This window comes from Delphinus delphis, chromosome 2 (assembly GCF_949987515.2).
Source record: "Delphinus delphis chromosome 2, mDelDel1.2, whole genome shotgun sequence".
NCBI classification, from domain to species: Eukaryota; Metazoa; Chordata; class Mammalia; order Artiodactyla; family Delphinidae; genus Delphinus; species Delphinus delphis.
The window spans coordinates 129,273,126-129,286,809 of record NC_082684.1 but is presented as its reverse complement, the minus strand read 5'-3'; the positions used below and the strand labels follow the sequence as shown (position 1 = coordinate 129,286,809).

At 58.3% G+C, this 13,684-nt stretch overlaps 1 long non-coding RNA gene across 2 annotated transcripts; it reads left to right on the top strand.

The window, feature by feature from the left end:
• Positions 1-325: 325 nt before the first annotated feature.
• On the top strand, positions 326-11,981 carry LOC132419794 (uncharacterized). 2 transcript variants are annotated; one of them, XR_009518249.1, is made up of 4 exons: positions 326-530; positions 2,349-2,425; positions 6,629-6,835; positions 10,472-11,981. It is a non-coding gene; the product is annotated as an uncharacterized lncRNA (long non-coding RNA). The 2 variants fall into 2 exon arrangements; XR_009518248.1 differs by lacking the exon at positions 2,349-2,425.
• The last annotated feature ends 1,703 nt before the right edge of the window (positions 11,982-13,684 follow it).

Genomic DNA, 13,684 nt, shown 5'->3' with positions numbered 1-13,684 from the left:
CGCAGCTGTCCAACTTCTCCCGCAGATGCCTCTTTTAAGTTAGGGCAGGGGTAACCCAACGCGGTTACGAGAGGGAAGCAGAGGACGCGGGGAGGGGAGTCTGATTATCCCACGTCTCGGCTCTGGCCCCACCCGACACCCCAAGCCTCGCACAGCAGGGGGGGTCACCTGAGGGACGTGAGTATCTCCGGGACCAGCTTTCCCAGCCACGAGCCGCAGCTTCCCCCACCTCATTGGCCAGGGCTGGGCATGTGCCCTCCGCGCAGCCAATGGGGCGAGCGCGGGGTGGGGGGCGGCTGGGAAGGGCCTGGGGCCGCGCGGCGCTTGGAGGGTCGGTCCGGCGCCAGCAGCGTCTCTGCCCGCCTCCCTATGAAATGAAGTGCCCGTTACTGCCCGGAAAGGAGGGGGAGTTGGTGGCTTGGGACTTATGAAAGAGAAGGTTTGTAATCACCACCGGAAGGAAAGGGAGAAGGAACCGACCAGACCAGCAGGACTGGGAAGAGTGGGAGCCCCCGCTGCGCTTGGAGACAGTGAGTACCAACCCCGTCAGCAGCTGGGACACAGGGACACACAAGAAGGCAAAGGGGTGGTGGGGTGGCCTTCTGTGCCAGGGGAACAAACCGGAGCCGGGTCTGAGATAAGCCGGTGGAGGGCAATGCTCCGCCTACCCGGAGGGCCTTTGGGACAGGGTGGGCAGCCATCTGGTTTGGAGGCATTCCCTCGTAAGGGACCCAAATCGCTCAGGCCCATATGAGCAGACAGGAGGGGTATTTATTCTCCGACACCAGGGTATGTGGAGGAGCCCAAGGGCAATGGGACCTGGGGCTGGCCTCAGGAAGGGTCTGGAACCCAGAAGCGCTGCCCGTGGAAGGTATTCCTCCCCTCCTGAAGACCAGCTCAGCCTGACGCCTGAGCTACAGAGCAAGGTGAGATGACCATCCGAAAGGTCAACTTTATGTCTTCTGCATGCATGAGACCCCCTGGGCTGAACCAAAATCTCTCCATCCCAATTTCAGTTTCTGGGAATCGTCAGCTCCATTTACTCTTACTGAAATACACCTTTTTCCGCAGAGAAAAACGGCGGTTGACAGCTCCCCAGTTTTATGTGTCCAGTTTTCAGCCCAGGAAAGATTACTCTTTTGTCCTAAGTCCAGTGACCCCAGGAAGGGGACCATTGGTTCAGTTGGGTTCAGCACCCAGTGCTGGACCAATCAGTTGAGAACTTGACAGCCCCCACAGTAGCCTGTATATGGCAGGGAGGGCAGAGGACATTTTGTGGAGGACGATGCTGGAGAAACAATCCCAAAGATGTTCTGTCCCATTGCCCTGCCAGAGTCCCCCTCTGCAAAACTCTGCTTCACTTAAGGCAGTAGATGGGGGGAGTGTTCAGTGACAGCATCGAGGATGGTTCTGGGGGGCATGTGGCCCAGCTGACAGAGCTCTGTAGTGGAAGGAAGCACAGAGGAGGGTGGGGAGGGAAGTTCAGAAAAAGAAAAATGGCCAGTTGACCTTGAGGGGGATGTCAGCCCTAAGCCGGCCTGGCCTGTGGCCATTAAAGATGGTCCTGCTCTCAAGCTCAGAATAGGCAGTGTGAAATGAGAAACCACCTTTCTGGGACAGGTTAGGGAACCAGGGGGCTTAGCTGCTGTTTCGCTGTGTGACCTAGGGCAAGTTACTGCCCTTCTCTGGGCAGTTTCCTGTCTGTGAAATGGAAACTGTAGAGTGATTTGAATGAAGCACAAGTAAATGAAAACTCACTTTGAAAAGCCTAAAGCCCAGTGCCTAAGGCCTTCACCAGTAAGACAGAGGGTCCCAGCCATCACTCTGCTGGCACTGGGGCAATGAGTGGGCCAACCAAGCCCCACGAGGAGCCCAGCATCCCCACCTGGCCACTCCCTGCCCAGCTCTACTCTGAGCCACAGGGTCCCCCTGGGAAAGAGCCAGGTGGCCTCAACCACTGAGAGTCAGGAACCCTGTGCCGGCGTGAGCATTTCAGGCCCCGTGGCAGGTGGGGGACAAGGACAGCCTCTTACTGCAGCCACCTACAATAGGTCTGACAGAGACTTTGGCCTTGGGGGCTAAAGGCATAGCTACAGGGGCCTCCCCTCTCCCCAAGAGTCTTTTTCCCCACTTGGTTTCCTGAGGCCTATCGATCCAGGCCCTCTGTGCCAGGACTGCCCGGCTCCCTGGGGCGGGGCCAGGGGCTGACCTCAGTCTCTTGTGCTGCAGAGCGAGGCTGTGAATCTGTTCCCTCGTGGCTCAGGGCCTCAGTCTCCACGCCACCTTTCTTCCCCAGCCTGGGCACTGCCCCTGGCTGCTTCTCAGATGCTCCTTTCCTCTGGTTCCAGGGCTGTGGCTACGATCTGGAAGCAGATGAGGCAGAGGCTGACCCCCACAGAGGGCGCAGAGGCAGGGCAGGTACCAGGTATGCGGTAGCTCCAGCTCTGCCGGGGAAGGGTGGGCAGTTGAGGAATCCAGGAGAACCAGCAAAGGTCCAAGCTGGAGGGACCCTTCGAGCCTCTGTTTCCCCCTCCAACTTGTGGATGGGGAGACGAAGGCAGAGAGAGAGACTGGGCCTGGGTCCCACAGGGAGGCAGGGGTCACTCTGCCTGTCCCTCTGGAGAATCCCCAAATGCTACCTTCAGTTGAGAGGCGGATGGAGGCTCCTGTCCTCCCGGCGCTGGAGCCCTTGATGCTCGGAGCTGCACCAGCTCCTGTTCCCTGTGGACACAGCTCCCAGCCTGAGGGTCCACTGACAGATCTGCCCCGCTTCCCTCGGGATCCCCAGAGAGCAGCTGAGGCAAAAGACAGGATCCCCCACCCCGTCCAGCTCCTCCACGCAGGGTCATAAAGATGAGGCCCTTGGTCAGAGTGAAATAGAATCCAAGCACTAACAGTATTCAGGCTCCTGGTCGTGGGCATTGTCTGTCACTGGTGGCTGCACATTGTATCAGATTGTTTCCTGAGCTTAATAAGAAGTGTAGACAATGCCTTGTTGGTGGAACAATGGATAGACTTTGTGACTGAAGCCCCATACACAGTTGGTCTTGGGCACATCTCTGTGGTTTTATGGCTTTAATACTGACTCACCCAAACGGACCCCAGGTATCAGGAAGCTTAGGGGGACTGGAAACAGGCACTGTGCTCCATGCACCGTCTCGTGTAATCCTCACATCGTCCTTTGAGGTAGGTACTGTCAGTGCCCCCATTTTGCAGATGAGGAAACTGAGGCTTAGAGAAGGCACACCTGCTCATACTCACCTAGTTGGTTGGTGGAGAAGCTGACTCGAGCACAGGACTTTTCAGCTCTGAAGGCCACTCTCCTTCAATCTGTGACGCCAGGCCCAGGAACCCAGACATCCTGACTCTCTGTGCCCCCAGAACCCACCTAGCCACGCTCCCTCCTGCTTCTTCCCCTAGATTCCCTTCTTCAGAGAAGAGAAGGCAGACAGGGTGATACGTCAGGCCCCAGGCCCATCACTATCCCCCGAGGGGATGAGACGGCTCACTTAACAGCGTGTCCCCAAACGCCCCCTGCCACCTGCCCCAGATTCTCAGGGGCAGGGGAAGAGCTGTGGGGCCTGGTGAGCATCTCTGTGAGGGAGGGGGGTTTCTCCCCCAGAGCCCCTCAGATCCAGGTGCCCCTCCCCCCACCATGGTCCTCACTCTCCCACCAGCTCCTGCTCCAGCCTCAGCTTCTCAGCAAGGCTCTCTGCCACCTTGAGGGGGCGTGGGGAGAGGCAGTGAGTACATTTGAGGGCTTCAGCCCTGTCGGAAAGGGGGCAGTGAGGGCTTGGGAGGGACTTGACTAGGGAGTCGAAGAAGGGAAAGCCAGTGGCCACAGTGTGACCAGGAATGGGCAGGGGAGACCGTGGGTCCCTCGTTGGGCATGCAGGCCTGGCAGCGGCACAGAGGTGGGGGTGAGCTGAGCCCCTGGTTCTGGGCACCCTCCAGGGCCAGCTGCTGAGCCTCCAGCTCTGAGGTTTGAGCTTTCAGCACGTCCCAGGCTTTCTCGAGCTTAGGCCGCATCTGGGTCAGCTCGGAGCCCACCTCCTGCAGCGAAGTCTGCAGGAACTGGGGGTGGGGGGACGGTCGTTGACTCCTATCTCAATCTGGTGCTTCCCCGAGGACATCACCCCACTCCATTCTCACAGGGGCCTGCCTGGGACTACGCCTTGACCCAGAGAAGGGACAGCTGACTATCAGGTGCTGGGAGAAGCTGACGGAACAGCACTAGGGGGAAGGAGCAGGATGGCCTCTTTCTTCCCCTCCTAATTTTTAGGTGACTAAAAATTTCCCTGAGTCCAAAAATACTGATGGGTGAAACTCCCTCAGTGCTCCCTGTATGACTAATTCCTTCCAGCCTGAGAGCTTCCTGAGGGCAGGCCCCGGTCTCCAAATCCCCCTCTGTCTCCAGATCCTCCCCTCTCTCCCTGCACTGGGTCCCTGTGCACCAGGCCGGGCCCACAGAGCCTTGACCGTGATGCACTTGCTTTGTGTTGACTGGTGAGCCCACCCTGCCAAGGAGCGAGTGCCTGGTCCCCACCCAGGGCCACCCTGAGACCATGCAAGAGCAGGGCAGCCTGGGGTCCAGCCTGCAGTGGGTCTAGGCTCAGCTCTTGGCCCTCGGAGGAGACATCCTGATCCCGATCCACTGGTTCCAACAAGCTTTCCCCTCCCCGCCTCCGGAGTTCACCCTACCTTCACCTCTCCAGGTGGCCTCGGCCTCAGTTTCCTGGTCACAAGGACCCAGCGTGGTGTTAGAGGGCCCGGTCCACACAGCTGCATCCTCTGCCTGGGAGGCCCTGTCCCCAGCCCTGAGGGAGGGCAGCCAGGACCAACCCAGGCCAGCTCTCACCTCCCAGTGGGGCTGCAGTGACTCTGCCCCTGCCTGCTCCCAAGCTTTCCCCTCTGCCCCTGGGGGGGCCCCCCGGACACTCCTTGGGTTTCTCTGCAGGCCTCGGCTCTGGCAGGCCCTGGGGCAGGCCTTGCCCACATCCCATTCTGTATGTCATTAGCCCCACCAAGGACAGTGGGCCACTCCACTGGGACACAGGCCCTAAAGATCTGGAGAGTATGACCCAGGGACAGCAACCTAATGGGTAAACCAAATAGGGTCATAGTATCACTGAGGGTCAAGAACCCCTCCTGAGTCCTGCCGACACCAGTCCCAGTGCACAGATGGGGACCTGAGCCCAGAGTCAGCAGAGGGTTTGTCCAAGGCCACCTGGCCACAACCCCATCTCTGTGTTCTTGGAAACCCTGCTGCCTGGGAGGCCCAGGGAGGATTCCACAGTGGCTTCCCCTGCAGACTATGGGACTGGAGGCTGAGGGGAGTGGGCTTGACTGGTGCCCACTCAGTAAGTGCCAGTCTGGTCCCCAGAGAGAAGCCAAGCTGGGCCCAGACCTCCACAGGGGGCTGGGGATGGGGTGGAGTCCACCTTGCATGCACAGACTCAGCCTGCCTGGGGTCTCTGCCGGGGCCCGCACCTATGGGAAGAGGGTGGGTGCCTAGAACTCGGGAACACCTGGGCGGCTGGCCTTTCTTCTCAGCCGGCTGGACTGTCCAGGTTCTTGTGTCCCTGTCCTGGCGTGTGGGCAGGCCCGGGCCACACCCACCCGAGGGCACCAATCCTTGCCCCTAGTAGCTCACGCTGCAGGTTCCAGTGCCAGCTGCACCCTGAGTCCTGCTCCTGCCCCCAGGCATCCAGCTCAGACTGGAGTGAGAGGCCCTTATCCATTTGTGGACAGAAGGGCTGCCTTAGCCCCAGAGGCCCCACACCCTGGACCTGAGCCCCCAGGTACTACAGGGGCCAGGACATGGAGTTTGGGACCCATTATACAGACAGGGAAGCTGAGGCCCCATGAGGGGAAGGGGCTAGTGCCTGTGACAGAGCCCAAGCTGCTTACTTTTTTGCACTAGGTCCCTGGTTTCCGGCTTGGGGAAAACTCTAGGGTCATCAGGAAGGGCTTCTGAGGGCCCTGACCCCAGGTGGGCCCCAACTCCCCCCACCCCAGGCAGCCCCTAGCTCCTCCCACCTTCCACCTCTGGATCCTGGCAGTCATCTGGTTGTTTTTTCTCTCCAGAGCCTGCGTCTTGCTCCTGTCACTGGCCAAAGCCAGGCAGTGAAGCACAGATTGCAGCCCCATCTGTGGGGAGCCCCACCCCCATCCTCTCATGCCCACAGACACCCCCACACAGGCTCTTGAGTCTGGGCAGGGCCCCGCCTGCAGAGAGGAGCCCGATTTCCAGCCTGGACCCCAGTCCACCTCCCTCACCCGAGGTGCCTGGGAGCTCACTGAGCGGCCCCTCCCATGGACACTCCAGCCCCTCTGCAGCTGTGCCAGGGTCCTGGGATTAAGGGAGGGGAAAAACAAGACAAAGAACAGCTGGGTCCCCAAGATCCCAAGTCACACCCAACCCACCCAACAAGAAGGTAGCAGGAAGCAAATTGGAGGGTGTTGTGGATTGAACTGTGTCCCCCACAAAAAAAGGTATGTTTGCATTCTAACCTCCCATACCCCAGAATGGGACTTTATTTGGAAACAGGGTGTTTACAGAAGTAAATTTAAAATGAGCTCATTAGAGTGGGCCTTAATTCAGTATAACTGGTGTCTTTATAAATAGGGGAAACTTGAACACAGAAACATACACACAGGGAGAGTCCTTTGTGAATATGAAGGCAGAGACTGGGGTGATGCGAATGTCCAAGACTGTCAGCAACCACCAGAAGCTGGGGGAGAGGCGGGAACAGATGCTCTCTCAAAGCCCTCAGAAGGAACCAACCCTGCCGACATCTTGATCTCGGACTCCAGCCTCCAGAACTCTGAGACAGTAAGTTTCTGTTGGTTAAGCCCCCCATTTTGTGGTCCTTGGTTATGGCAGCCCTAGCAAACTAACACAGAGGGTGAATGAGATCAAACCCCCATGGCAGCTCTTTGGCCCCAAAGGGACCCTGATTCAGAAGGGAGACTTTTGCCTGAAAGCGGCCAGGCCTGCAGCAGCATGAAGTGTGTAACGATAGCAGCTAACATTTCATGACTACGTGCCACGTGTCCAGCACAGCACTGAGCTTCTTACACGCTTGTCCAGTTTAACCCTCACAGCCAGCTGCTGGGGGAGGAAAGCTGTTACTGTTCTTGGTTTTTACAGATGAGGGCCAGAGAAATGGAGTAATTTGCCCAAGGGCACACAGCTAGTATAATGTGGAGTCAGTGGTCAGGCTCCAGAGCCCACAGTTTTAACCACTATTTTGGGGACAGTGAAGCCCACAGAATCCTGGGATTGAAGAGGAAGAAAGACTGAGGTAGAGACCCAGAGAGGGTCAGGGTGGAAGGAGCCTGAGGTGGGGGATGGGACTAGAGGTGCAGAGTGCTGGAGGCCCTGGGTGCCCCTCACGTCCCCTGCAGCCAGATGTTGATGCAGCATCAGACCCTATCCAGCTGCTGCCCCCTCTCCCTGCTGTGTTTGGCCCATTGGCTGCTCTACACAGGACCCCTGCCCACGATGTAGGGCCAACTTCTAGGTCACCTTTCCTGGACAAGCACAGGGCCTGGGGCACCCATTCACTCACAGGTGAGTCCTAGTCCTGGGAGGAGCTCCCAGGGACTGGAAAGAGGGAGAGAGGGCAGGGCAGTCCCTGAGGGGCACGGAGCTGGGAGACCCTAGAGCTGGGGCTCACATCTGCACTGGTTACGGGCCAACTGCATGGTGTTTGCATAGCGCTCCCCTGGCACCACCTCCTGCCTTCCCGGAGCCTGAATCTGACCAGAGGGCCTGGCCCTTGGTCACTGAGTGCCCTACCTTCTCGCTGACATGATCCACTGCACACCCCATAAAGAACAGAGTCCCTCCAGGCCCCAGGGAGACAATCTCCGACCCTCAAGAGTCTGGGTTGAGAAACAGACAAAAAATGAGATTTTCTGTACAAATGTGCATTTGCAGACTGTTACTGCAAATTTGCTTCCTTGAGGAACTAGCAGCCCTCTCAGCCCAGCTCTGGACCCCAGTTTGAGGTTCACCAGTTTAGACCAACTCCACCTTCTGTGAGGCCTGGGCCAGCTAAGCACTGCTGCTGAGACCCCTCTCCCTGTGCTTCCAGCCATAGCAACAGATCACCTCTGGTTGGGGTCCTGCTGCACAGCGTGGATCCCATCCAGGTCCTTACAGCTCTCCATCACTGTGGCTCTGAGCCATCTCCTCGGTGTCTATCTATTTCTCTGTGTCTCTGTGTGGGCACATCTGGGAGCATGTGCACATGTCTCTGGGTGAGTGTCTGATGTATATCTTGGTGTGTGTGTGTGTCCAACTGTCTGTCTGCCCGTGCACACAGGCATTTGGCCAGGAGACTAAGGGAGGGTGCTGGCCAGCAGAAGGCCTCCTCCAGGAGGAGCTAGAGGTGAAGTCGGGTGGACAGGGCCTGGGACCCCGAGCCCTTGCTGTGGCCCCCACACTTCACAGCAACTCCTCACCTCCTCCACTTCTCATTTGGGTCAGGGACTATTCACAACACCCCCGCCTCCATGCCTCTCCTCTCTGGGCCTTTGCATGAGCTCTTCCCTCTTGTTGAAATGCCCTTTTTTCTTTTGTTCCTTGAAGATGCCTGTTCATCCCTCAGCGAAAATTTCGAGGCTCAGAAGCCCCCTCTCTGGGGAGGACTCTGCTATCTGCCGCCCCGCCCATAGCTTTTATAGTGCCTCTCCCCTCATTAGGCACATTAAATTATAATTGCCTGCTTGATTCTCCCCCCCACCCCCAATACCAGAAGCATTTGGGGACAGGGAGTGGTCAGCTCCTACTTTGGTTCTACTGTGTACAGAAGAGGGCCAGACATGTAGCTGGTGGTTTGTAAATGCATGCTGAATGAATGAATGGAGAATGACGGAGCATGATGAGGAAGAGGCAGAAGGGAAAGAAGTGGAGGACAAAGCCGGGACATCCTGAGAAGGGGGAAGAGATTCATTGGCATGCAGGAGGAAGGACAGGGCGGTGGGGAAGAGAACGGGGAGGGAGAGGAAAGGGGTGGACAGAATGCACCAACCTGGGGAGGTCAGGCCTCATTCTGCTTCTGAAGTCTCTGTAGTTCTTCCTCTGAATTTCAGAGCAACTGCTACCTGGTGCCAGCATGCCTTCCAGTACTCAGCCACCTTCTCATGAAGCCTGGGATGTGATTCTTTCTCCTCCAGCTCTTTCCCGAGGGGCACTGGTACCTCGTGGACCTTGAATGTGCTACTAGAAATGGGGTGGTCTGGGCACAGCATGGACCTCAGATCACCCACACCTTTTTTCGTACATTTTCAATGATTCATTTCCAAGTTGCATGGGTGTCCTCACTATGTCCTGATGGCAGGGATGGGGACTGGGAGAGAGGACGCTCCTTCACGGCTCCCTGTACACATAAAACCCTCTGTCCTGAGCACTTCCACTCCCAAGCATCCTGACTTGAGCTCAGCAGCCAAGGTTATCTCACCTCCCCTGAGCCTGGCCCTGGGCCAGCAGGAGGGGCTCAGCCATGTGTCAGGGAGACAGGACTTGTTGAAGCTGACATATTTCCCACATGCTCCCATAAATGAGCCAGAATGTGACAACCAGGAGTGTTGATACCTGGGGAAGGGAGTCTGGCCTTGGCCACACGATTTAGGGATTGGGGTTCTGGGCTCCTCTCCTTTACTGGCTGTGACAGAGGCTGGCCCACCTCCTGCCCACAGGCCATCTTACCCAGTGTGAGAAAGGGACCCCCCCCACCCCAGCCCAGCTTGAGCACTGAGGGGTGGGCCCGAGCAGCCATTTACCAGGCCTCCTGGCCCAGGGCTGCCCTCAGTGCTGCTAGCAGCACCGACTTCTCCCCAAGCAGCCAGACACGCTCTGCCTCCAGGGCCTGCACGTGGCACTCCAACACCGTCTTCTCTCCTTGCAGCTGCCGCAGCTGCTCCAAGCAGGCCCCTAGCTGCTGGGGGCTCTGGCCCAGCTCTTCTGAGTCTCTTGTTCACCTGTGAAGACCCCGCTCCATCCTGAGTCATGGCTCAGCCTCCCCTGGCTGGGATCTGTCTGCTTGAGCTAGCCCGTGGGCCTTTACCCACGCAGCTCCCTCCTCCCGAGTTCCTGACCTCCGCATCCTCTGAGAGTCAACCCTTCCAGGAGCCCTTCTCTGACCACCCCAGCCCACAGAGGCTTCTCAGAACTCCAGGCTTCAACTCTGGACCAAATGATTTGAGGCTGGACAGTCCCTGGCTTCCCACCAGCAGAGGGTGCTGTTTTGGTGGACAAGGATGTGAACGGTGCTCACTGGAGTTGGGCTGTGTGGGGGCCCGGCTCCAAGCTGTCCCTCCTGGTCGTTCTCTTTTCCATGGTGTCCTTAGGGCCACTCAACCTCAGAATCCCCCAAGGACAGGGTCCAGGTTCCCCTGCTTCTCTGCTCCCTGGCACAGGTGGGCATAGCCTGGCTCATTTGGTACCCTGGGTTCCCTGCAGGACTGACCATTTCCCTGTCTTGACCCACCTGGGTGAGCATCAGCAGCCGTTCCTGCAGGAAGGTTGTATCCTGAGCCTGTGCAGGGGTCTCAGCTACCGCCATCGAGAATCCATCTGGGCCCTGAAGTGCCTGGGCCCTGTTGCCATCCCAACTCTGCTCCTGGCCTTGCAGGCCTGGCACCAGCATCTCCTGCAGGTACACTCAGTCTAGGGGGCTCCTCCTAATCTTCAGACCACACTGTTATGACCCTGAACAAGCTTTTCCCTAACCATCTGGACTGTTTTCCCATCTGAACCGTGAGAGGAGTCAGCTGGATGATCGCAGGGTCTTCCCAAATGTTTGGGAGAGGGGCGTCCCTCTTGGGCGGAACAGAAGCCCCTGCACTGGCCTCCTTCCCCAGCTACTGCTCCAAGAATGAAGACCTGGGAGTGAAGTGTAGGGAGGGCCGAATGCGCAGGAGGGCCAGTGTTCAGGGCCCTGTCATGCACCCACGTGGATGGGGGGCTCTGGTCATCCCTACCTCAGGGGGCCCCAGGCTGAGCTCTGGGCCAAGAGACTGTCGGCCCATCTGGTCCAAACACTGCTGGGCCTTTTCCACTTCTGTCTGCAGTAAGTAGCAGGATCATGGGGGCAGAAGGGACTGTCTGCCCGTCCTCTGCCACTCTGCCCCTCCCCCATCTCTAAGCACCCTCACTTGTCTTCTGCGTCCTGGTCTGGCCTCCTCCACTCCTCCTGTCTCTGGGAACCCCACAGCCTCTCCTTCTCCAGGTGGGCCACAGAGCATTTCACCTGCTGGGGGGAGGGCTGAAGGTAGCACAAGCCCCTGGAGAGGGCTGGCCCAGCCTCACGACACACATCCCCCACCCCCCGCAGGGCAGCGTCTGCAGCCCCTGATAAAGCAGGCTCACTCCACAAGCCCCTGCCTGCTCCACCAGCTGTGATAAGCCCAGCTGGGGGCCCAGCATGGACCTGGAGCTGCACAGCTATTATCACTACTGGCTCTAGATGTAAAACCCTCCACCTCCAGCTGGACACAAGACACATCACCTTCTCCAGCCCAGCTCTTGATGGCTTTGGAGCTCCAGCAAGAGTACAGGGGCTGGGACTTCCCTGGTGGCGCAGTGGTTAAGAATCCTCCTGCCAATGCAGGGGACACAGGTTCAAGCCCTGGTCTGGGAAGATTCCACATGTCGTGGAGTAACTAAGCCCATGCGCCACAACTACTGAAGCCCGTGTGCCTAGAGCCCATGCTCTGCAGCAAGAGAAGCCACCACAGTGAGAAGTCGGCGCACTGCAACGAAGAGTAGCCCCTGCTCGCCGCAACTAGAGAAAGCCCGCCGGTGGCAACGAAGACCCAACACAGCCAAAAATAAATAAATATATTTTAAAAAAACAAACAAAAAAAGAGTACAGGGGCTGCTGCTGTGGAATGCTGGAGAGTGGGCAGCCATGTCAACTGGGTTCCCGGGGTCCTCCCTGGCTGGTAGGGAGCAGTGGCTCTAGGAGGGTCAGCTGTGGGCTGAGACCACCAGGTCACATAAAGGCTTAGGTATCTAGGCCATCACAGGGTGGCACTGTCCACACTCTCACATGCGGCAGGGATGCTGGGTACCTCCCCTAGAAGCCTCAGTGTGCATCACCCTCCCTCCCTCCCTGGGGACTGAAGCTTCACCAGGGGTGATTGGGCTTCTGAGGAAACTCCTCTGTCCACTGAGCTAAAACCAGCCACCTCCTTCCCTCTTATTCTACCTGGGAGGGGAAGGGCAGAGGTTCCCTGGTCCTTCCTTTGCCTCTAATCACTGCTCCCAGCCACACCAGGCAATGCACTGCACACCTCCAGGGGGTGCCATTCACAGAGATGACACTTTCAACATGGTAGCCCTGTTGGGGACTCACGGGGACAGGACCAGAGCCTCACTTTCTGCTTCGGAGCCAGCAGCTCACACTGGGTCCTGCCGAGTCCCAGCCTGCATCCCTGCTTCTGCAGCACCTGTGCTTGCTCAGACAGGGCCTCCAGGGCTGCCCGCAGGCGGCCAGCCAGCTCAGCCCGCTGCTACCTGCTCTCTGCCAGCCACACCCGCAGGTTCTTCTCTGACCACTCCCAGCTTCCCTCAGGGGCCCCGTCAGAGCACCTGCCAGGAAAAGGGCAGTCAGGCTTCGGCCCAGGCCCCAGGGACTGCCATGCCCAGCTTCCCCACACTCACCTGCATCCTTCAGTGGGGCTCAGTGGGTGAGCACAGTCCAGTAGCTAGGGGTGATGGCAGTGCCGGGAACAGCAGGCAGCCCCAGGCATCAGGCCCGTGGGGCTCTCAGTGGGTCCTGACAGCAGGATAGAGGGGAGACCCTGGAGCTGGGGCACACCTGCCCTCCCAGAGCACCAGCCTCTGAGGCCTCGCCTCAGATATGGAAACAGGCCCTGGGGCTGAGTGGGCACTTAAACCCTTCAACCCCAAACTTTCGCCCAGGATTCTCCCTGGTGATTCGGATCTCAAATAAACACCAGCCTCAACCTCGCTAAACAGTTCTAAGTTCCAACAGATTCCATGATCTGTGGGTGCTATGGCCCAGCTACTTGCTGAACAAACACGGGGTCATTTGATCCTCCCGGGTTTGGGGTGGGGGGACTGAAGTTCAGAGGGGAAATCAGTTGCCCCGAGTCACGCAGGTAGTCAGTCCACTGCAAACTGGGCCCACATTCCTCCACCCTGCTGCTCTCCTTCCCAGTGTGGGAGCCTAGAAATGGCCGGGGCCAGGGAACATCTGGGGAGACGCTGTATTTTAGCTCTGATGTAGGGGGTCAGAAGCCCTCAAATCACGTCACTGCTCCAGTACCTCTCTGGCTTTCAGAGCTTCAGCTGTAAGGTGGGGGCCCTGACCCGTAACTGACCTGCCTACTCCTCACATTCCCAGACCCGTCCCTGCTCAGGATTGTAGCACCACCCACCAGGCCCTCTCCCTTCTGGACACCTCGACTCTCTCCTCTCCCGACTCCAGGCTCAGGTTACTGTAGCTCCCTCCTGGGCTGTCTCCCTCCACTTTACCAGCACACAAGGCCTCTCCAAAATGGACCATGAGGACCAGTCCCTGCCCCCCTCCTTCCACACCCTGCATAGCACCCACAATTTCACACTGGCTGGGTGCTCCGTCTTTCCCACTTAGAGGCAGGGGCTTGCTATGGGCAGCCCCCAGCCCTTACTGAGACTCTGAGCTTG